This window comes from Odocoileus virginianus, chromosome 28 (assembly GCF_023699985.2).
Source record: "Odocoileus virginianus isolate 20LAN1187 ecotype Illinois chromosome 28, Ovbor_1.2, whole genome shotgun sequence".
In the NCBI taxonomy this organism is placed as follows: Eukaryota; Metazoa; Chordata; class Mammalia; order Artiodactyla; family Cervidae; genus Odocoileus; species Odocoileus virginianus.
In genome coordinates this window covers 36,316,349-36,338,140 of record NC_069701.1, presented here as the reverse complement: position 1 = coordinate 36,338,140, position 21,792 = coordinate 36,316,349, and the positions used below count along the sequence as shown (strand labels likewise).

Here is a 21,792-nt window from a genome sequence, read left to right as displayed (position 1 = left end):
CAGAAATCCCTTTCTAGCAGAGGTGCCCTCCCTACCACGTTCCATGTAATGTGAGAAATTATTCCTCACTTTGCCCCCTTCTCAAATCACAAAACTTTCAGCTCTTTTGAAAAATACATATATCTGTTTTCTTGCATCTAAAGTCAGGAAACACAATAAGGGGAGGGAGGGGTCCACACTCCGAGGGAACTGTCTGCAAGGTGTAATTTCAGTTTTCACAAATGGAAAAATTGCAGTGTAGATTTTTTTTCTCATATTACTTTACTGTTCATGGTGGTAAAAAATCAATTAAAGAGAAATTATCCTTCAACCTCAGTGGGGAAGGTGTGTTTGTGCAGCCAGCAGAGATCTGCTTTATAACTCCAGGTTCACGGGAGCTTTTCAGTGTGAGACACGATGGCCTCGAACGGTCTGAGCCAAGGCCGCAGCCAGAGGGGGCGGTTGGCCCTGGAGTGCAGAGCAGGATCAGGACCCATTCGCTGAATGAGACGGTGGGGACCTCACTCCCATGCCCCAGGGACCCCGTGTCTCCATTTCTCAACTGTGGCGCATCCTTCTTGCTTCTGTTCTTCTCCATTCCCCTCTGTCCAGCACACTGCACATCACCCTTCGGGACCATGCTCAAATGTCTCTGCCTCTGTGAGATCTTCCTGATGCCATATAGAGCTTTCGTCTGCTCCATCCATCCATCTGTCCATCCATCCACCCACCCACCTATTTACCCACCCATCTATCCATGTTCTTAAGCAAACTCTGGGATATAGCGGAGAGCAGGGAAGGTTGGTGTGCTGCAGCCCATGGGGTCGCAAAGAGTCAGACACAGCTTAGTGACTGAACAACAACTATCCGTGTACCCATCTGTACATCCATCCACCCACTCATCTATTTACCCATCCATCCATCTACATCTATCTACCACTCACCTATCCATCCATCCACCCACCCACCCACTCAGCCATCCATCCATCCATCCATCCACCCATCCCCTCAGCCATCCATCCATGTATCTGTCCATCCAGCCATTCAACATACCTTTACTGAGCACCTACTATGTGCCAACCCCTGTTCTAGCCACTTGAGATTCTATTCTAGTTGGAGAGTAGCTCATACTATAATAAAGCTCATCTAGAATTGTATGAATATTTAAGTCATTTAATCTTCCCAGCAAATGTCGGGTCAGGGCCCCGGCTATTCCCATTTAACAGATGTAAACACTGAGGCTTGGAGATCTAAGTTAAGTAGGGCCACTTGAGGAGTGGTGAGGAAGAGCCTAGGGCAGGATCCTGACCACTTGGCTTGTGGCGCCCCACCTTGTGCCAATCTCTGTGGGCTGCAGGTCAGGATCTACGGTGACCAGTGTTTTAAGGCCCCCCACTGAATTTCAGGTGCTCAAGGGCAGAGACTGTGGGCTGTGTAGGCCTGGTGTGACTTGGCACCTGTGACCACCCAAGGACAGAGGGAGCCGGCCAAAGTGCTGAGAAAGGCTGGAATGCCTCTGCCCGCTTGCTGCTGCCCCCTCAACGCATGTCTCGTTTGCATTATAGAGGCTTTGCCTAGGCTGCCGGCAGCTCCCAGGCCTTCTGGAGGGAGCTGGGCTTTGCCCCTGGCTAATGCACTAACTCCACTCAGGGCTTGCTAGCGGAATGAAGCTTTGTCCATGAGGTGGACCCAAGGCAAGGTGAGGGCCCGCCGAGGACACCAGGCTGGGAGCACGTGAGGGTGGGGGAGGGTGCCTGAGGTCTGCGCGTGAAGTCGGAAGGGGATGAGGTCCTGCGGGTGGAAGGGGGACTGGCGAGACTGACTGAAGCGCTGGGCCTCTTCCATGCCGCCCCGCTGGCCTAAGGGGCTGAGGACATTTGCCTGCTTACTCTTGATGCTCCTGTGGAGGTTGCCCCTGGTCTGTGGGTCCTGACCACACTCATGCCCCTGCCCCGGGCATTTGGAGGTGGTCTGTGCTCTCGGCCCTCGGTGAGTTTGGACAGGGCTAACCCAGGCCCTGCCTGACCCCTCACAGGCACGTGTTTGGACCCGCGCCCACCTGTCACATACACACAAGTCCTTACAGCTGAGCAGACAGGCTGAGGTCCAGAGAAGTGAGGGACCCATCCAAGGTCACGGCCAGCCCAGGTTTCCAGCTGCACCTCTGTCCCCTTCTTGGCGTGGGGCCAGAGCCGTGAAGGTCATGGAGCCTGGAAGTTGTCTCAAGAGGCGGGTCCAAGGCAGGTGCTGGGGACAGGAAGGCTCAGGCCCGCTCAAGGCCACCTTGCCTCGGTCTCAGCGGTCAGTCTGAGCCCAAGTCCCCAGCATCTGGCCAGCGGCTGCGCACCGTCCCTGACCTGTCAGCTGCTGAGTTCTGGCACTCAGGAATGCTGGTGGCCCTGGCGCTCAGGAATTCCGGACCAGTGCCCTGAGCAGGGAGCAGACTTGTTAAGGCCAAAGCCAAGGCCAGACCGCTTTCTCTGGCATGAACATCAGTTCCCCTGCCCACTCAGCTCATGGCCACAGCCCTCAGCCTCCAGAGGCCCCGGCATCATAATAGAGTCTAAATTGCACCTTTCAGAGATGTCTGATGGATAACCAAGAAGCATTTGGGAGGCAGGGACCCAAGGCCTTTCTGTTCCCCTGTCTTCAGGCCTCATCCATCTTGGCCGAGTCTCCCCAGCCGCCCCCTTCCCCCAAGGCCTCCCGATGCTGAGCCCTCTGGCTCCAGGAAGGCATGGTGAGACCTGGGGCGGGGAGGAAGATGCCTTGCCCAAGGAGCCCTTTAATCGCCCGGGTGCCACGAGGACTTTTTCTTCCCTTGTTCTGTGTTTGACGGTTTATGTAGCCATCAAATTAAACCCGGTAGATCGCCCATGTTTTACGGGGGTCACTTGTCATCGTTGCGAGAATCTAGCAGACTTCAGCATGGTGTGAGTTACGACCTGCCGGCCCCATGACTGACAGCAGGATCCTTGGCGTGCAATGGAGGTGGGGGAGGGGAGCAGTGGGATGGCTCCGACTAGGGATATCCAGACCTCCGCTAGCCCAGGGGTGACCTGGGGCTTCATTCTCGGCATCCTCCCATCAGTTGCTAGCGCCTGCTGTCCCGGACAGAGAAACCTCCGCTCGAGTGCTGCCTCTGCCACTTGCAGGCTGTGAGATCTTGAGCAAGTTACCTGCCCTCTATGAGCTTTAGCTTCCACATCTATAAATGGGGTCAGGTTCCTCTTACAGGGGGACTCACTACTGAACATTCAGTGAGGTAGTACATGCAAAGTACCCCCTCAGACGTGCAGCCTGTGTGTCCCGATTCCTGAAGTTTAAAAGCTGCTATGAGCATGAGCAAACTCCGGGAGATGGTGAGAGACAGGGAAGCCTGGCATGCCGCAGTCCGTGGGGTGGCAGCTGTTGTTCAGACACCACCTAGCGACTGAACAACAACAATAATTCTCTGACTGCCCCAGGCACACTGGTGTAGCCTCTGTGTCAACTCTCTGTCTCTTTCCTCTGCGATCCCGAGGCCCCTTCTTCAGTCCCCTGCTCCTGCCATGCTCCAAGGTAGACTGGGAGCAGGTAGGCCAAGCTGCTTCCTGTCAGCTGCCGTGATGCTGGGTCTCCCAGACTCACACTGTGCATCCTCAGCCCTGCCTTCCCACCCCACAAGCTGGAGCGGAAACACTGACCCCAAACCTGCCCTCTTCCGCCTAGTGCTGCCTCTGGGCCTTTGCACGTGCTGTTCCTGCTTCTTAAACACCAGCATACCTCCCCCACTCAGGCCTCGCCAGGTCAGCTTCCACTCACCCCCATCCCCAGGCCTCGGCTTGGACACCCGCTCCGTGAAGCCTCCCCTGAGTTGTTTCTGGCCCTGCCTCCCATACCCACTTGACCGGTGGTGCAGAGTAACATCTATAAACACCTGCCACGTGGACGGAGGCGCCTCCCAGGTGGAGACCCTGGGCTCTTGGTGCTCTGCCCTGTTGTGTTTCCCAAACCTCATGAAACGGGGGCTGCCAGACGCCCAGGGCCCTCTAGGGGGTCTTCCTGGGGAGACAGCGTGAAGGCAGCATGTGGGCAGGGGAGCTGCGGGACCCCAGGCCCGGCACAGGCCCTGGCATGCTGGATGGGAGACGGCACCCGAGCTCCTGGCGGGGGGCACAGTTAGACATGAGCACACTCGGGGGCTGAGCAGCGGTGAGGGTCATTTCTGGAGGGAGCTGGGGGTCCCAGGCAGGAGCGGTAACTCTGGATAGGACTCCCCCTGCCTCCTAGCCTGGCCTTCTCTCCTGTTCGCCAGTGAAGGCAGTCCGCGTGGGCACGTCCTGAGGCTGGGTCTGCCACAGTGCCAGGCTCAGTCTCCCTCCCCACTTCAGGAACCAGAGAGTTCCAGGTGGCCCTGACCCCAAGAAGGAGGTGCGTGGACAAGAGACCGGGAGGGAACACCAGGGCCAGGTTGCAATCTGACCTTGGACCTCAGCTGTGCGATCCGCAGCAATGCTCTATGGGCCTCGGGTTGCTGAGAACCCCGCTCTCTGGGAAGATGACAAGAGAGAGCTTGTGTGGAGGGCCCGGCACAGGCCTGGAGGGTTTGGAAAGAAGGGCCGCCCCATCCTGTCCCTGGGAGGGACCCCACGGTCCTCCTATGACCTACTTAGGGTGGTTGCCTCTGGTCTTGGCTGAGCCTCAGAGAGGTGGAGGGCAGACCCCAGGGTGGGAGGCAAGGGGGCCACAGCTCAGACAGAAGGAAGCCCCTCACCCTCCCCCTTCACATGCCCCCTGCCAGCCCCTCCCTCAGCAAGAATAATTCACCATGTTTTCCCTAAACCTTGCCAGGTCCTCGGGTCCTTACTGACAGAGCAGGGCCGGAGGCAGGAGGTGGGCAGGGCAAACTGGGAGTGGAAGCAGTTTCTCGGCTCCAGGAGGACCCCTGCCCCACAGGAAGCAGTGACCTCTCCACTGAGGAGGCTCCCCACCAGAGCAGCGTCACCCCCATACCTGTGATGCGTCCTCAGCAAACCTTAGTACAAATTAACGAGGGATCCTGCATTTTTCTCCCCACCCTCTCTGGGCTCAGCTGCAAGCATCATGGAGGAAGGAGGGCCTAGAGGCAGGGGGGCCGCCCTGTCCCTGAGGAGGCCCTGCCTGGGCTCAGTCAGGCCCCACAGGCCTTGGGTCTCAGGCCTTCATCTGTAAAATGGGACCATAAACTGCCCTGGGTTCTTGTGAGGATAAACTACTGAACAGAGGGCCTGCTATGGATCGAGGACAGGTGAACTGTGGGCAGAAGGGGAAGTCGGGACTTTACCAAGCCCACCCTTGTGCATGCAGAGCACCAGGGCCGCTCCTGCTCAGGCCGGTCTAGGCCCACCTGAGGCCCCTTCTTCAGGCAGGGGACTGGAAGCCACGACCTCCAGGCCTTTCCGACCCTGCAGGCACAACTTTGCCCCTGACTTCGGCTAACGGTGCCAGCTGAGAACCTGTAATGTGTCGGGGGAAGGAGTGGGATTCTTTTAAAACCTAAAGTTAATTATTTTTCTAATTTCATGCTGCATGCATTATGCATCAGTTGTTATCACTGACGGTGATTACCGACAGGTATGCAAATCCACTCAAAATGTACCTCGAGTTCACCTCACCGCGTGGGCCGACGGGGCGGTGCAGGGCGGCGCGGTGTCCTGAACTTCAGAGAATACAAACCGCTTTAAAAAACAAGACTTTAAAATTGTGTCTTAGAAGGTTAATTATATTGATAACAGTGTTCGATATTAAACTATTCAGGGCCAGGAGGGGGTGGGGGATGAAAGGAGACACGTGTAATTTTGTTTCTTTCTTTCTCTGCATTATTTAATAAGATGTTCCTGCACCTAATATTTCTGTCTGTCTGTGTGCATTTTTAGTAAAACCGCTTAGACTGAGGCGTAATTCTTGGGGAAGGAAAAAAGGAAAGGTCAGGGGATTTTTAGAAGATAGGAAAGGAGCCTGAGGCCTGTCCTTCTGGGAGGTGGGGGGCAGCCCAGAGAACAGGGCAGGGGCCCTAGGTCTGCACTGCTGGGTTTCTCGGCAGCCAGGGGCTAGGAAAGGAGCTAGATGACCTGGGAAGACTGGGAAGGGTGATGTTTACTGATAATAAGGCAGAGGCTTGGGTGGGGATGGGGCCTCCCCTAGGAGGTGGGTGGGATCCCCCACATGTAGGCCCTGTTGTCAGGGAGATCCCTCCCCTGCCCCACTTGTTTGTCACAAGTAGACCATCAACCCCTCCCACTATGGCATAAATTCCTAAGTCAGGATATGTTCCATCTTGTCCATTGGCCTAGTGAGTATACAGCCTGGCACTGGAGTGTTCTTAAACACCTGTTCAATGAATGAATGGGGATGACAAAGGGAAGTCCCAGAGTCTGAAATGCAGGACTGGGCAATGGGAGAGATGCGAGAGGCTAGCCTGCTGTCAGCCCTCAACCCTGGGAGGTAATAATGGACAGATGCTCTCACCCCAGCTTCCCAGGTGGTACTAGGGGTAAAGAAGCCGCCTGCCAATGCAGGAGACATAAGAGATGCAGACTCCATCCCTGGGACAGGAAGATTCCCTGGAGGAGGGCATGGTAACTCACTCCAGTATTCTTTCCTGGAGAATCCCATGGACAGAGGAGCCTGGTGGGCTGCAGTCTATAGGGTCACAAAGAGGTGGACACGACAGAAGTGACTTAGCACACCCTCACCACAGCCGCCCAGAGGGGCAAAGGGACTGGTCCAATTGTGCAGCAGGTGGTGGAAGAGCTGGACACAAACTCAGGCTTTCCTTTCCCAGGTGTCTTACCTGCCCCTTCAGCCGCCCAGTGCGGCCACCCTAGGCCAAGGAGGCAAGCCTAGGGAAAAATCCCTGGATGTGTCCTCCTGTCTCCTCTGACATGAGGTGGCCACCCTGGGCCTATCCGGCTTCAGGTTTGCTTTCAGGTGTAGAGGTTGGCCCCACTTTCTTAGAGATGGCCCCCTCCCTCTCACCCCTACAGATATACACAGGGTGGAACGCACCCTCAGGACTCTGGATTCGGGGAGGTAGAGAACCTTGGAAAAACTGAGTCCCAGAGAGGAGGAGGGGTGGCTCCAGGGCAGAGAGAACCCTCTAGCAGCCGTGGACAGCCTTCTCCCTTGCCTGTAAACCTCTGGCTCGGACATGGAACTCTCAAGCCCTTTCCTGTTGCGTTGGCATGGAATGGATGACGGTGGACAGTGTCCAACTCAAGCAGGGACTAATGGGGGCTGCCTCCCACACTAGGGCCACCCCTCTAGCCCTCTGGGATCAGGCCCATGGGTAGCAGTAGCTGGCAAAGCCTTGCACAAACTACTCTTCCTTCCAGCTGGTCACAGCCCTGTGGAGCCCGTGGCCCCACTGCACAAAGGAGAGCACGCTCAGAGAGGGGAAGGGACATCCCCAAGGTCACACTGCTCCCAGCTCCAACCAACCTCTGTCTGGCCCCACAGCCCAGTAGGTTGGTCTTTGCTGTCCTGTCGTGGGATGGAGCAAAGCTCAGCAGAGGCAGAACCCAGCTCAGAGGAGACGGGGTGCAGGCCTGCTGCTGCCCGCCTCTGGCTTGGCCTAGGCCCCAGGAACTACCCCCTGGTCTCTCCTAGGGGATGGGAGGCGAATAGGGACCAGTGAAGGGGCGGTGAGTCATGATGGGGGACAGGAGGCCGGCTGGGCAGGGGCCAAGCTCAGGCTCCAGCAAGCTCACGACGCCTCGCGCCCTGCTGCCGGGCTGGCGTGCCTTTATAATAAATAACAGCAAATAGCCTATCCGCAGGGCATCTTTCACACTGGTGGCTAATAACACGGCTATTAATGCCCCCGCAGACGGCGTGCGCACGGAGCGGCGCTGACGAATGTCCCCGGCCCCGGCGCGGTCATAAATCAGCCCCTCTCCTGGGGAAGAGCGCGGGGAAGTGTCATTTTCCATCTTGGTAATGAATTGGGGCTTCCCTGCCCTGCCCAGGGTGCTGCCGCTGAGAGAGGTTGCCTGGGATTTGTGTTTGGGGAGGCAAGAACCCGCCCCCCGGGCCTCTGAGAAGCCAGAAGGAGTAGGCCCCGGCCCCTACGCTTCCCGACCAAACTCAAGGAGCAATGCTCACCATCTGCTGTGTGACCTTAGGGCACTTACTCCTGTCTCTGGGCCCCGTCAAGCCTCTCTCACCAACAAAAGGACTCAAACTAGAGGCCAGAGCAGAGGATACCTAAGGGCCAGCAGGTGCAGGACCCTGGATCAACCCCACCCTGGGTCCTCTTGGCCAGGGCAGGGCAAGGCCTGGATGGAGGGGACTTGGGGACCCTCTCCAGTTGGAGGGCAGCAGGTGCCATGGCCAGCGGCTAGGTCACCAAAACCCCTGCCTCTCCAAGGCCTCACGGCCACCCCCTCTGATCAGAACTCAGAAGGGCTCAAAGCGAGGCCTCTCCCCAGGGGCAGGAGTTCACTCCAGGAAAGGTCACTGCCTTACACCCTGGACCCGCCTGCCCTGGGGCAGAACCGAGCAGCACAAGGGCCACCAGGGAGCCAATGACCGCTGCCCCGGCAAGCAGGTGCCATGAATTGCTTCAGCTGCACGTGTGGCGTGGGTGGGTGGAGCTGCAGACCCCCGACCCAGCCCGAAGAGGACAGGCCCTGGCCGTCTGGTGCCCTCTCCGGGCACAAGGAGCCCCTGGGCCTTCCTGGGCCTCCGGAGCCCATCTGCACCCACCTTACCTCCTTCGCTGCAGCCTGGGAGCCCGCCGCCCTGGATGCTGCGTTTCCGTCAACGTGGGCCTGGGCCACGCTTACATCCCAGCCCACCAGCCTTGGCACCCGGGGTGCGGATCACAGGCCTGGGGTGTTGGGTGGTGCTGGGGGGCACCCGGGGCTCAGGGAGGAGATCCTGTGCTTCGCTCTGCCGGGCTCCTCACATTCAGATGTGGCCGCGGGTCGGGAGCGGCGTCTCGTTACACCCCAGGCCGCGGACACTACTGGCTTCTCCTCCTGGAGTGAGGGGCTTGAGTGAGGGGCCTGCAGGGGTGCCCCCCGCAGTCCCGGGGCTCCCGTGCGCGGCCTGAGGGTGTTCCGGGCCCCTGCTCCCTAGGCATGCCCTAGGGCCCAGCGCCCGTCCTAGGGAGGGTGGCCTCGCTGCCCCCTTTCAACTTTCGCCCTTTTGTCTGTTGGCCGCCACCTCTTCTGAAAGGCTTCTGCGTGGCTTTTACCCCCTTTTTTTTTTAATCCCTTTAAGTCACTTGGCAGAATGGGCTGTGGTGCCGAGAGCGTTCTTGCGTGACAGAGCTGAGAGGGAGCCGCTCTCCAAAGGATCGGTGTTGCTGCCACTCAGGCTGTGTCTCCGGGGTCTCCGGGGGGGAAGGAGGGGGTCCATTACCCCGCTGAGGAGTTCGGATGTTCACCGCGGGGCTGCAGCTGCTGACATGCGCCGCTGAGCTGTCAGGCCTCACATGCCCCCTCTCTGGGAAGAGGTTTGGTGGGGGGCCGGGGGGCCACTCAGTCTGCTTGGCCGCTCCTGTTTGTAGAAAGGTTTCCTTGCTGGGGAGGTGCGGGGGCGGGTTATTCCTGCTTTCAGCCCCTTCTCGGATGTCCACCAGGGAGTCCTCCTCACCCACTCCCTGCCTCCTCACCTGCCAAAAGACAATGCACGTGATTAAGCCCAGGGAAACTGGGAAAGGCACAGGGACAGGCCGCCGCTCCCCCCAGCCCTCTGGAGCCTGTTTTCTTGAACGCCACCTTCCCATGATCCGTGATCTGGGAGAAGGCTGGGATTATTCTCTGCCATCTCCCTTCTCTTTTCAAACCCAGATAACAAACAGCTGGCCGCGCAGAGCACCCTTCCTGGCAGTTCCCTGGCTTTCTCTTTTCCTGGGGGGAGCGGGGGTGGGAGGACTAGGAAGAGAAAAAATGAGGTTCCGTGAGCTCCTGGCCACGCAGGGGCCGCCCGCCTGCCCCAGCGCTGGCTCCGCTTCCCCCAGCACCTGCTCCTCTTGCTAAATGTCATTCAGAGGATCCAACTGGGCCTTCAGGGCCTCGGCTTCCAGAACAAGCGCTGCCTTTCCCCGCCGTGGAAAGCGGAGCGTCATGGAACCAGAAGAGCCGGCCTCCTGGCCTCCCTCTGAGGCCGGGCTCCGTGCTGCACACCCAGCTGCCCTCCGCGGCCGCCGTCCCCTTCCACGGAGAACTGGGGGCAGGGCCGGCTGCTCCCCCAGATCCCAAACGACCTCGAGCTGACCGGATCGCCTCTCATTAGTGTGGCGTGCTGAAGGCCCACGCTGCCCCGGTGTCCGTATTCCCCCTGCAGGAGCCCCTCTTTGGAAGAGGGCTTTTATTACACATCTGAGAGCGCTAGCTCTGGTTTGAAATCAGATCCAGATGGGCTCGGCTGCATCTGGGCACTTGCCTTTCTAGGGCCGAAGGTGGCTGATTTGAGAAACGCGTGTTGTCTGGGGCTGTCACAAATAAAAACCAGGATATTTGGGGTGCATGTCTAGAGCCCAGACTGGGGAGCACTCACCAGGCACCCCACCTGGCAGGGATTCCATGTGAAAGAGGGGCAGGTGCTGGCCAGGTGGAGGGCGGGCAGAGGTTGATGGGTGGACGGGAGAGGTGGACAGAACGTGGGACAAGCTTCCCCAAGAGCAAGGAGGGTTAGGGAACAGTGAGGTTTAAGAACCCATGGGAGGGACATCACCCCCGATGGCCAGGATCTGGTAAATACTTGCGGTGTGAGCAGGCAGGTGGGGGGCAACCCCCTGGCAAGGGGTCGGGTGGGGGCTGGACAGGAGGGAAGGTGAGGACAAAGTCCCCATGTAAGGGGTGACTGCTGGGCTCCAGCCCAGCTCTTATTGCTATTACACCCGCGTGATTTCATCCAATTATAAATTGTAATTTCTCTATGAAAGCGAGAGATGGAAAGAGTCCAATGAGGTCATCCGCCTCCCTGGCCAGGGTGAGGAAATTGTTTTCTACCTGGGGGGGTGGGAGCAGAGGCGGCTGGGCCTCCGTATTTAGAGAGGGTGGTGACAGCGTCCTCTGGACCCAGAGCCTCCGGCCAGCCATGGCCGGCTAATCCCCCCACAACAGAGCTCTACTCTCGAAATTATGAACCCAGGAAGGCAGCTGCGTTCGGCCGGCTCAGACCCTTCCCAGAGCCCTCGGGATAAAGGCAACACTCCCATGGCAGCCTCCAAGGCCTGGCCCCCTGGCCTCCACCCTGCCACCTCCCCTAACTCCCTGAGCTGGCCCCCGCCCCTCTTCATGCTGCTCCCCTTTCTGCAAGAGTCCGTCCACCATCACCCCTCACCTCCTCTCTGCCTCGGGGTTGAACAAACCATGAGGGCAATGACATCATGTCTTGCAAGGAATTATCTTCCTGGTTCAAGGAAGAGACCACATCTGCTCATCGGAGGCTGATCTCCTAGCGCCTGAGTCAGTGCCTTGCACACAGTAGGTCCTTAATAGATGCACCCAGCCAACTGCCCACTTTCTCACTGAGAAAATCAAAAGCCCAAGCAAGGTTCTCAGCGGGCCTGTCCAGCCCCGTGCATTCGGGGCCCCTTCTCCCTGCCTCCCCTGTCCCTGTGTGTGGTCCTCCCGGGAGCCGAGCAGCAATGCCTAGCCCAGGCCCCCCTGAGGATATGGGCTCCTTGAGTGCTTCCGGGTGATGGGTGCTTCTTGAGGGTCAGGGAGGGTGTGTGCAGAGGGCAGCCTGGACGTGGTGCTTGTGCGGTGAGAGCGCTTTGTTTCCACGTGTGGTGCATGGTAACGATGATTGCAGCCACCTGCATGTGCTGGGCCCAGGAATACATCCTAAATGAGCCCTCCTGGCGTACACCTCCCATCAGGCTGTGCAGTCCCCAGTGGGCACGCTGCTGATCGAGTAAACCTAGCACACGCAGTGCAAGCCAGGCCAGCGGGTGTATGTGGACTGCCATGCGGCCAGTCAAGCTGACCAAGGACAAGGTGAATCTGCACAGTCTCAGGGCCTCAGCAAGCGGGAGCCCACCCCTTGGCCAACTGTGGGTACTTCGATCACACGACAGCCTCTGCTCACCCTCCTCGCCTCGGCCGTCCCTCCTTCCCATAGGTCTGGTCCTTGCATTCCGGTTCCAAAGAACCATTTTATGGGTCAACACAATAAAAGCTTCATCGACAAGTACCTGAGATCCTTACACCATTTTAGTTTTTGTTATAAATAACAACATCATAACTGTAGTAAAAGAAATATGAAAGGGGGAAAGAAAGCCAAGTGCATGATCCACGTCTCTACAGCACTCTCTGCATCTTGGCCAGATCCATCTGCTTGTACATATATGCCATTTACAAGGGGATGATGTCCCTTATCCTTTTCCAGGTCATTTCTGCTTTACCGTCTCCCCTGAGCCTGGGGCCAACCCAGCACAGCTGGCGGGGCAGGGAGGACCATCCCCACTGTGCAGATGCAGTGACACTGAGAAGGGGGGAACTTGTCTAAGTCTGTATGACTTGCATGACAGCCAGGAACTTGAACTTTGGGCCAGTTCCCTTCTCCCTGCCCAACACTAAGTCTCGGTGCAACAGAAACACAATGAGGTGGGCCCTTAGGCCCACCCATCTAGAGACCTTGGGCTTCTCCTGAGTCCCTCTCATGCCATTATCCATCAGTTCATCTGTCTTTCCATCCATCCATTAACCATCTGTCTTTCCATCCTTCCATCCACCTATCCATCTTTCCATCTCTCCATCCATCCATCTGTACAGCTCTCTCCCACCCTCTGTTTCTCGACTCATCCATCTACCTGCCCATGTTTCCATCCATCATCCATTTTTCCATCTCTCAGTTCAGTTCAGTTGCTCAGTCGTGTCCGACTCCTTGCGACCCCATGGACTGCAGCACGCCAGGCTTCCCTGTCCATCACCAACTCCCGGAGCTTATTCAAACTCATGTCCATTGAGTCGGTGATGCCATACAACCATCTCATCCTCTATCGTCCCCTTCTCCTCCCGCCTTCAATCTTTCCCAGCATCAGGGTCTTTTCCAATGAGTCAGTTCTTTGCATCAGGTGGCCAGAGTATTGGAGTTTCAGCGTCAGCATCAGTCCTTCCAATGACTATTCAGGACTGATTTCCTTTATGAAATTCCCTTTCCTTTCCATCTCTACATCCATCCATCCATCCATCCATCTGGCAAGCATGTATTGAGACCCACCACTGGGCAGGATGCATGGACCCAAAGAGGAGTCCCTGTCCCTTAGGACCTCATGGTCCCATGAGGGATGTCACTGGTTTGCAGCGGGTCACAGTGTGAGACACACAAGGGGCACTGGCAGAGTCAAAGCCACTCCTTGCCCAACATGGGTATGAAGGGCAAGTACCTGGGTCACAGAGGGCTTTCTGGGGAAGGTGACACCATGCTGTGGTTCTGGGGTCCTCTAGACTCCCATGTCATGATAGTCACCTGGGTTCAGTGGCAAGCTGGAGTGGGGTGGGTGTGGCCACAGTTCCCCTATCCACCTTTCAGGGTCGCTGCCATACCTTTGGACCTCAGGCCTCCACCTGAAGTGGAAACGCTCTTCAAGTTTACAAGCTCCCACCTGCCTTGAAGATCGAAACGCACTAATATTAATTCCTATGTTAGCAATTAGCCCTCCTGCTTCTTTCCAACCTATGACTCTTTGGGATGGATTTTTATGTGTGTGTCATTAATCAGACGCCTGTATGTGCTGCTGGAAACCCAGGTGGGCTTTATGGCCGGTGACTTAGCCAAGTGGCGTTCTAAATGAACAACATGCCAGCGCCCGTCCCTGGGCAGAGCTGCCCCGTGGCAGAGAGGGCAGAGTTTAGATCTTTGTAAGCAGGTCACAGCTGGCGTGAGCTAGCAGACCCAGAGTGTTCTTTCATTTCAGACTTCCAGGCTGAGGTCAACATCTGTATGCGACCTTCAGAGATGAAAAAGGCTCTTTGTGGCTCAAAGCTGGAGTTTGTTCCATGGCTGCTGACTTCCTCCCGCAAGGACAGGCATCCACAGGGCCCGTCCCTTCTCCCCCACCGCAGAGTGGGTCACTCCCCGCTCCCGCCAACATGGACCCGGGCGCTGCCACAGTCACCTTCCTCCTTTCTGGGGGGCAGAGGGCTGGGGGCCAGGGCCACGGGAGAGCTCTTCCCTCAGGGAGTGCGTACTGCTCCTGTAACAGAGGCAGCCCCGTACGAGTTAGGCCGGAAGGACCTTTCAGGCTGAGGGAACAGCATGTGTGAAGGCTCAGAGGCAAGAGGGCTTGGTGCATTGGGAAGGCTGGTGTCCCAAAGCTCTGACTTAGGAGGGCCATGATCTAAGCGGAAGTGGGAGGTGGGATTCTTTGCGGGAATTTCAAATGCTCTGCTGAGGGGCCTGCCCTTCATTTTGAAGGCAGTGGGGAGCCAATGAGGGCACCCAGGCGAGAAGGAGCATGACCAGACCTCCGTGGAGAATTGGAGGGCACCAGGGTGCATGGGAGCAGACCAGTGAGAGGCTGGGACAACATCCTCAGGAGCAGGGGTGGGGAGCGGAGGTGCTGAAATGGAGGGGCTGACTCAGGGACCTCCCTGAAGACAGCCCTAGGGGCGAATGGGTTCCCTCCTCCTCCTCACTGGAGGGTGGCCAAGCGCTCCTGTGACCACACTTAGCAGCACCATGGGCAGCTGGTCCCCAGGGGCTCCGAGCCTGGTTCTAGGCGCCCGGGGAGGGCTCCAGAGGGGGAGGGAGCTGGAGGCTCCTCTACACGAGAGGCGCCCCCTACCCCCTTCTCACTCGCTCCAGCCCCCCGGGCTTGGCATGGCAGCATGGCACCCGCACAGCTAAGCGGGTGAGAAGGGGAGGATGTGAGAGAGGCTGCGTTCGAGCGTGAACCCTCCCAGCCTCCGCTCTGCTAATTAAACCGTTTCCTGACAGAAAAAAACAGACTTTCAGGGACAGGCGTGTGAGCAAGCGTGCGACCAGTCCGCCACTGCAGGGGCCCACGCCACCTGGCCAGCAGGCCTGGACCCCCGCCAGCGCCCACCCTTGGAGACAGACCACTGGGGAGCCAGCTGGGCAGTGCCCAGAGCAGAGAAGCCAGCGGCTCCAGGCTCCAGGCCGGACTGTACCAGTTCAGGGTGCTGCCCCAGCAAGGCGGCCGAGCAGCGGGACCCTCGAGAGGCCACAGAGTAGGCACCGCCGTCCCTAGCCACGCCGAACCAAGAGCACGGGTGGGCACCTGAAGAGGCCTCTTGTGCCTGGAGGGCTCTCGTGCCTTTGAGATCTCCGAGCCAGCGGGCGGCAGGAGGCATTCCGGGCAGGGGCCAGCCAAGGGCAGCTGGTACTCAGCCCGGCTCATGCCCACTGCTCTCAGCCTCTGGGAGAGCCCCTCAAGGGGGCTGTGTGTGGCCCTGCTGTTAGGGGGTGGGGGAACTAGGCCCCCCAAGGCCCGCTCCCCTGCCTGCATACCGGGACACAGTCCCCGGCGTGCCCATGGTGGGCCATTCGTGGCCTGTGCCCTCTGCCCACAGCTTCCCGGAAGGAGCTGCCTACTGGCCAGGTCTACCCCATAGGGCTTGTTGAAACCCAGCTTCCTCACATGAAGGTCTGTGTCTAGCCTAGGGAGCTCAGCAAGGATGAGTCTGGCGCAGCAGTGAAGGCCAGGCCTTTCTCAGGAAACTGGCCTGCTTTGCGGGCAGAACAGTACCCGTGTGTTTCTCCACCATGTCCCACTGTGAGCTTTTGGCTGGGCGGGGCCCTCCGTGGATGCGGGCAGTGGGCACCCTGGGCAGAAGATCCGGTCCCCTCCCGGCCGCTGGCCTCTGCCTGCTCTTACCCGGGCCCCTGGCCACCCTGGCCACAAGATGGGTCCTGTCCAGTCATCATGCCATAGGTCTCTCGAGATGTTTTTTCGTTTGTTTTGATACTTACACTTATTTACTTTGACTGTGCTGGGTCTTAGTTGTGGCATGTGGGATCCTTTTGTGTTGTTGCTGGGGCATGCAAACTCTTAGTTGCAGCATGCGGAATCTAGCTTCCTGACCAGGGATTGAACCCAGGGCCCTTACATTAGGGACATGGAGTCTCAGCCACTGGAGATTGGGGAAGTTCCTCAAGCAGATGTTTGAATCAAGACTTTGCTGGTATGTCTGGGAGGCTCGGGGGTTTCCCAGGTGACGCTAGTGTTAAGAACTCACCTGCCAATGCAGGAGACATGAGTCGCAGGTTTGATCCCTGGGTCAGGAAGATCCCCTGGAGGAGGAAATGGCAGTCCACTCCAGCTTTCTTGCCTAGAGAATCCCATGGACAGAGGTCTGAGCTCCCCTCATCCACATCTCCTTCCCCTTACTGCAGCCTCAGATTCCTTCAGGAATCTGAACCCTGTGGGCACAGGCGCCCTGGGGACCATCAGCCGCACCCCCACCTCCCCCCAGCTACTGCATTCAAAATGCCACTCCTCCCTAGACCTCCCCTACTGACCACACTTAGAGCTACGAGCTAGGGATTCCGACCACACACCTGCATTTACTCAGGTGCAGCTGATGGAAGCTGCCTTTTCTTCCAGAAGTACCCACTTGCCTCTCGCCAGCTGTGCCAAGGCCCCCTAGCCCCCGGGGACAGGTGCCTTCAAGCCCGGCTCCCCCAGCCCCCTCTTCAGTTTCCCTGCACCAGCAGAAGCCTGTGCCAAGGGGTGTTTGGCCATGTGTTGGAAATCTCTCACCCCCTCCCCTCCTTCCCGTAAACTCACTCTCCAGCCGGGAGCAATGCCGCGCACCCAGGCCGGGCGGCCAGACTTTGTTAATATTTACAGCGAGTGGCTCAGGAAGCTATTAGCTTCCTTTTCTTGTTGTTAATTGAAAGAGGAGAAAATGGTTGTAACACTTCAAAAGGACTTAAAGCGCAGCCTGAGAGACCGGCTGAGTCTGGAGGAAGGGAAAAGAGAGTGTTTAAAATAAAGAGAGGAAGCCCACACCCCACGCGACGGGGGAGTGGCGCTCCTTCCAGCTCTGCAGCTGCCTGGCTTTCCTCTGAGGTTTCCTCCTGGCCGCTCATTGTATATCTTCCTTTTCATTTGGGAATCTGCCTTAAGGATAGAAGGAGGAAGAAAAAGGCTTTACGGTGCACTTTGTTAATAACGGAGCTCTTTGAAGCTGCGGCTAACGAGGCCCCTGGTACCTTCGCTCTTGGAGCACAAGGGTCGGCCTCTCCTGGAGGCTGCTTCCCTGTCCTGTAGCCCCCCAAACCCCAGCTCTCGCCTCCCAAGATACAGGCCCAGGCAGGGGGCATTGGGCCAATTCCGGGGCCCCTGACCTGGATGTGGAGTCTTGGGCCTCAGAATCCCCCAACCTGCCATGGACCCCAGGGACAGCCAAGGATGCCAGTGGTCATGGTGGGTGGGGGGACTTTCTGAATCCTGGCAGACAAGGAGCTGGGGGCCCAGCATTGCCAGGTCTCTGGCTTCTGTGGCCAGCCTCCCTCAGCCACATTTCCTAGAGATAAATGATCCCTCCAATGACACCTGAATAGTTAGCTTCTGGAGTCTGACCTATGATGTAAGCAACCAAACAACTCGGCCGGTTTCCCTGTGGCTAGACAGGGCAGACTAGGTGACTCAGAAGGTCTCTGCTCTGGGAGCCTGCCATTTGGTTCCGGCTGATGAGTGCCCCTTCCTCCAGGAAGCCTTCCCTGACTGTCCCTTGCCCCTAGCCTGCTTTAGCATGGCCTCTCGGGCTCCCCTGGCACCCTTCTCTGTGTCTGCAGACCAAAGTGACCGACTCTCCAGACATGGGGGTGCCCCAGCTCATGGTTCTAGAGGGCTGCATTAAAGGAGGGACCTGCATTGCAGGAGGTCCTCTCCACCTGCTCCCTCCCTGCTTCTGCTCTGGTCGGTCTAGATGGGGAACCTCGTTCAGTCTGGGCCCTGCCAGAGGCACGGCCACACTGCAGGGCAGGAGGCGCAGAGGAGAAGCTAGGACGGCGACAGAGGTTGGAGGGGGCGGTGGGATGTTCGGGGAAGACAGCTGGTCCCTGGTCCTCTGAAACAGACAAGAAGGAAGACCACCATGCTCTGGGAGGCGCAAGAACTAGAAGGACAGGAGGGATTCAGTTCAGAAGCCTGTGACGGGTGGAGATACCCAAAGATGGACCAGACTTCCACTGCCAGGGGTGCCGAGGCCCAGGCTGGACGGCCACTTAATAGGCTGGGCCAGGGAGACCGCGTCAGGTGGGGGCCTAGCCAACCCAGGCTTCCTTCCACGAGCTGTGCTCTCGAAGCCATGCCGCTGTTCCTTCCGGCTGCTACCTCCCCAAAGCCCCGGCCCTGTACTCTCCACCCCGGATTCTGTAACTAACTGTCTTTAACCCCCGGCTGTGACCCCGTAAGGGCACGGACTGTGTCCGCAAGGTGACAGCCGCCATCACTGACCTGATGGACGTCTGACTGCGGCCCAGCACACAGAGCTAAGTGGATAATAATAATACAGTGACAACAACAGGAGCAGCCCCATATTAAGTCTGAGGCGGGCAGCATCCTGACGGCACCTCACTGGACCCACAGGCACTATTATTACCGTTTCAGTTTTCCACCTGAGGAAACAGAGAGGTTCAGCAGCCTGCCCAAGGTCACACAGCGGGTCCGCGGTGGGGCCCAGACACAAACCCTCTCTTGTCTCGGCTCTGTGCCCACAGCACACTTCCTGTGTGGCCAGGACTGGCGGGCGGCGCTCAGACGGGCAGGAGGCTGCAGGCCAGCACTCCCCAGCCTGGTTCACGGGGGGCACCTCAGTCGTCAAAGGCTCTGAGAAGTCCCATCTCAAAGATACCAATTTAACCCTGTTCGCTCCGGCAGTCACCTGTTAACCGCGCAGGATTTGCAGGTTCTGGGCAGCACAGTCTGCTGTGTGCTGAGTGTCCGGTGTGTGCTTGGCGGTGGGGGGTGGGCCCAGCACGTCTCTGCCCTCAGCACCCCCAGCTCAGCGCCTTGCACACAGGAGGCACACGCATCAGCAAGTGAGGGCTGAATGAGAGAGGGGATGGATGTGTCGATGACCCGGACTGGGGCCATGGGAAGCCACAGGTCCCGGTCAGACCCAGTCTCTGTTCTGAGCCTCCCTCATCTCCTCCTCCCCCAGCCCTGGACCCGATGTGGCCCCCGCCTCTGACCATGCCCAGCCTCATCCCACCATGCCTCCTGGGCAGGTCCGAGCCCTCTGCCCCCACCCAAGGGCCCCTGCCAGGCACGAGCATCTCTTCCCTTACCTTCCTGCTCTGTGGCTCTGGCCTTGACATTCCGATCACATCCCCTAGCCCTGCTTAGAATACTAATTTTCCCAAGATGAAACCATCCGTGTTTAATTTTTGTAAGAGCCAGGCAGGAAGAAAAGACAAGGAAAGGGAAGCATCAGTGGAGAAGTTGGGGCCCTCCTGGAGGCTGTGTTCAGAGCTTCTCTGGACTGCTGGCTGTGAGAATGTGGGGTGCCACCCCCCACCCCCGTGGTTACACGGCCCTTGAGGAGGACCTGTTGGGGGTGGGTCAGCCCTGTGCAGTCCTACTGGTATCCTAGGACCACCTTGTGTGTGTGTGTGTGTGCTAAGCCGCTTCAGTCGTGCCTGACTCTTTGTGACCCCATGGACTGTAACCTGCCAGGCTCCTCTGTCCATGGGATTTTCCAGGCAAGAACACTGAAGTGGGTTGCCATTCCTCCTCCGGGGGATCTTCCCGACCCAGGGATCAAACATGCGTCTCATATGTCTCCTGCACTGGCAGGCGGGTTCTTCACCACAAACGCTACCTGAGAGGTCCCAGGACCACCTTGCTGCCCCTAAAATAGCCCCAGCAGGGGGGTAGCCAGTGGGTGGGGGACAAGGCAGGGGCCGAGGCTGGCCTTCTGAACATACCAGGGCATGCTTCTGGCCTTGGCTTGGGAGGGTGGGTTTGGGGGACCTTCAAGAGGAAGCCCTCTTAGGCTTCCCTGGTGGTCCAGTGGTTGAGGATCTGCCTGCAATGCAAGGGACACGGGTTCGATCCCTGGGCCAGAAAGGTCCCAAGTGCCTTGGGGCAACTGAGCCCATGCACCACAGCTCCTGAGCCGGCCCTCTGGAGCCCGCGAGGCGACACTGCTGAGCTCATGCAGCCAGAGCTTGTGCTCTGCAACCAGAGAAGCCGCCGTAGGGAGAAGCCCTCGCAGGGCAGCCAGAGAAAGCCCGTGTGCAGCGAAGAAGACCCAGCACAACCAAATATGAAAAAGTGAATAAGCTCTAAAAAAAGAGGAAGCCCCCTTAATTAAGAGTGGGCGACCAGGTTACATCTCTCCCCTTGTTTGCCAACTGTTTGTCCATTGTTTGCCAATTAGGTTTCTGCCCAGCTCCTGCTGGAAAAGGAGCCTGGGATCTCTCCCTGATCAGCTGGGGGTCACACTAGGGAGGGAGTGAGGGCTGGCGGGCAGGGGCCACTGGGGAACGCCCATAGTGGGCACAGGGAAGAGGGACGAGGGGCGTGTTGCTGGACTGGAGGAACTTGGGTGAGTCCTTGACCTGCCAGGGCCTCAGCTGCCTCCTTGGGGCACCGGGATGTGACTGCAGGGCTAGGAGGGCACAGGAGATGCAAGATGCGGGTTCGATCCCTGGGTCGGGAACCTCCCCTGGAGTAGGAATGGCAACCCACTCTAGTATTCTTGCCTGGAGAATCGCATGGACAGAGGAGCCTGGTGGGCTACAGTCCATGGGGTCACAAAGAGTCAGGCACGACTGAAGCGGCTTAGCACACACGGGAAGAAGAGGTGGTTAACAACCTGGAGTCAGAGGTCGGAGTTGTGTAGCTTCAACAGCTGTGATTCTTGGGTCTCCGAGCATTTCCATATCTATGAGACGGAGTAATGAGGGAAGCACCCTCGTGGGGTGGTGGTGACGATCAAAGACAGTACCCTGCGGATGCCCTAAGGACCAGCCTGGCACTCCAGGCACATAGAGAAGCCAGCGATTATTATTATCATAACCCCCTAGAGGTGCTCTCGGTAAAGCCCTTCCCTCAGTGTCCTGTGCTGACCGCCTGGGAGACCCGCTCCCTCCCACAGCCCCCGCCAAGTCAGAGCAGCAGCTTCCCCCTGTGTCTGACCCCCCTCACACCCGCCTGGCCCCAGGACATGAGCGTGACTCAGTGCCACCCCCCCCACACATCCCAGTTTCACGCCCCCGAGTCCCCAGAGGGAAGAATGAGATTGTCATGGCAGGAAACATGACAGAACACGAAACATGATGAAATCAGTGATGTAAATTATGAAATCCAAATCACAGCCCCGCTCCTGCAGCAGAGTAAACTCCGGCGGAGGCTCTCCGGGCTGGGGACCCCCATGGTGGAGGCCTCCAGGCCCCCAGACCCCTTGCCGGCACTGTGAGTGGGTGGCTGCTGGTGGTTCCAACTGCCCCGCCAGCCACTCACGCCCTCTCCCCGGAGACCACTGACTGGCCATCCAGGACGCAGCAAGACACCACTCTGCCATTTCTGTTCCAGAGCGCCACCCCCCACCCCCCCACCGTGGATCAGATCCTGGCCAGGACCACCGCTGGGCTCGTCCCTTCCCCTGCCCTCTCCCGGTTCGCATCCCCCTGCCCAGGTTTTTCCCGAGATCTCAGGCACGGGACCCCTGTCTCAGGCCCTGCTCCCCTGTGGTCCCACCTGAGACAAACCCCAAACCGCTCCCTGGAGAGACCCAGTGCTGTCCCTTTGCCCCATGTTGGCCTTGCGATGCCTCTCTCCCAGAACGTGGGCCCGCTCGGAGGTCAGGGACAAGCAGGGGCCGTGTCAGCACCTTGGCTGCCTGCTCCCCTCTG

At 58.3% G+C, this 21,792-nt stretch overlaps 2 protein-coding genes across 4 annotated transcripts in view; one reads left to right on the top strand and one right to left on the bottom strand.

The window, feature by feature from the left end:
* The window catches only part of MACROD1 (mono-ADP ribosylhydrolase 1), a 152,690-nt gene that overhangs the window by 44,610 nt on the left and 86,288 nt on the right, over window positions 1-21,792 (top strand). The window lies entirely within an intron of this gene.
* FLRT1 (fibronectin leucine rich transmembrane protein 1) overlaps window positions 1-21,792 on the bottom strand; it is an 84,930-nt gene that overhangs the window by 10,931 nt on the left and 52,207 nt on the right. The window contains exon 2 of the mRNA XM_070457541.1: window positions 8,712-9,619. The gene's annotated coding sequence lies outside the window, so the exon portion shown is untranslated. The remainder of the gene's footprint in view (window positions 1-8,711; window positions 9,620-21,792) is intronic.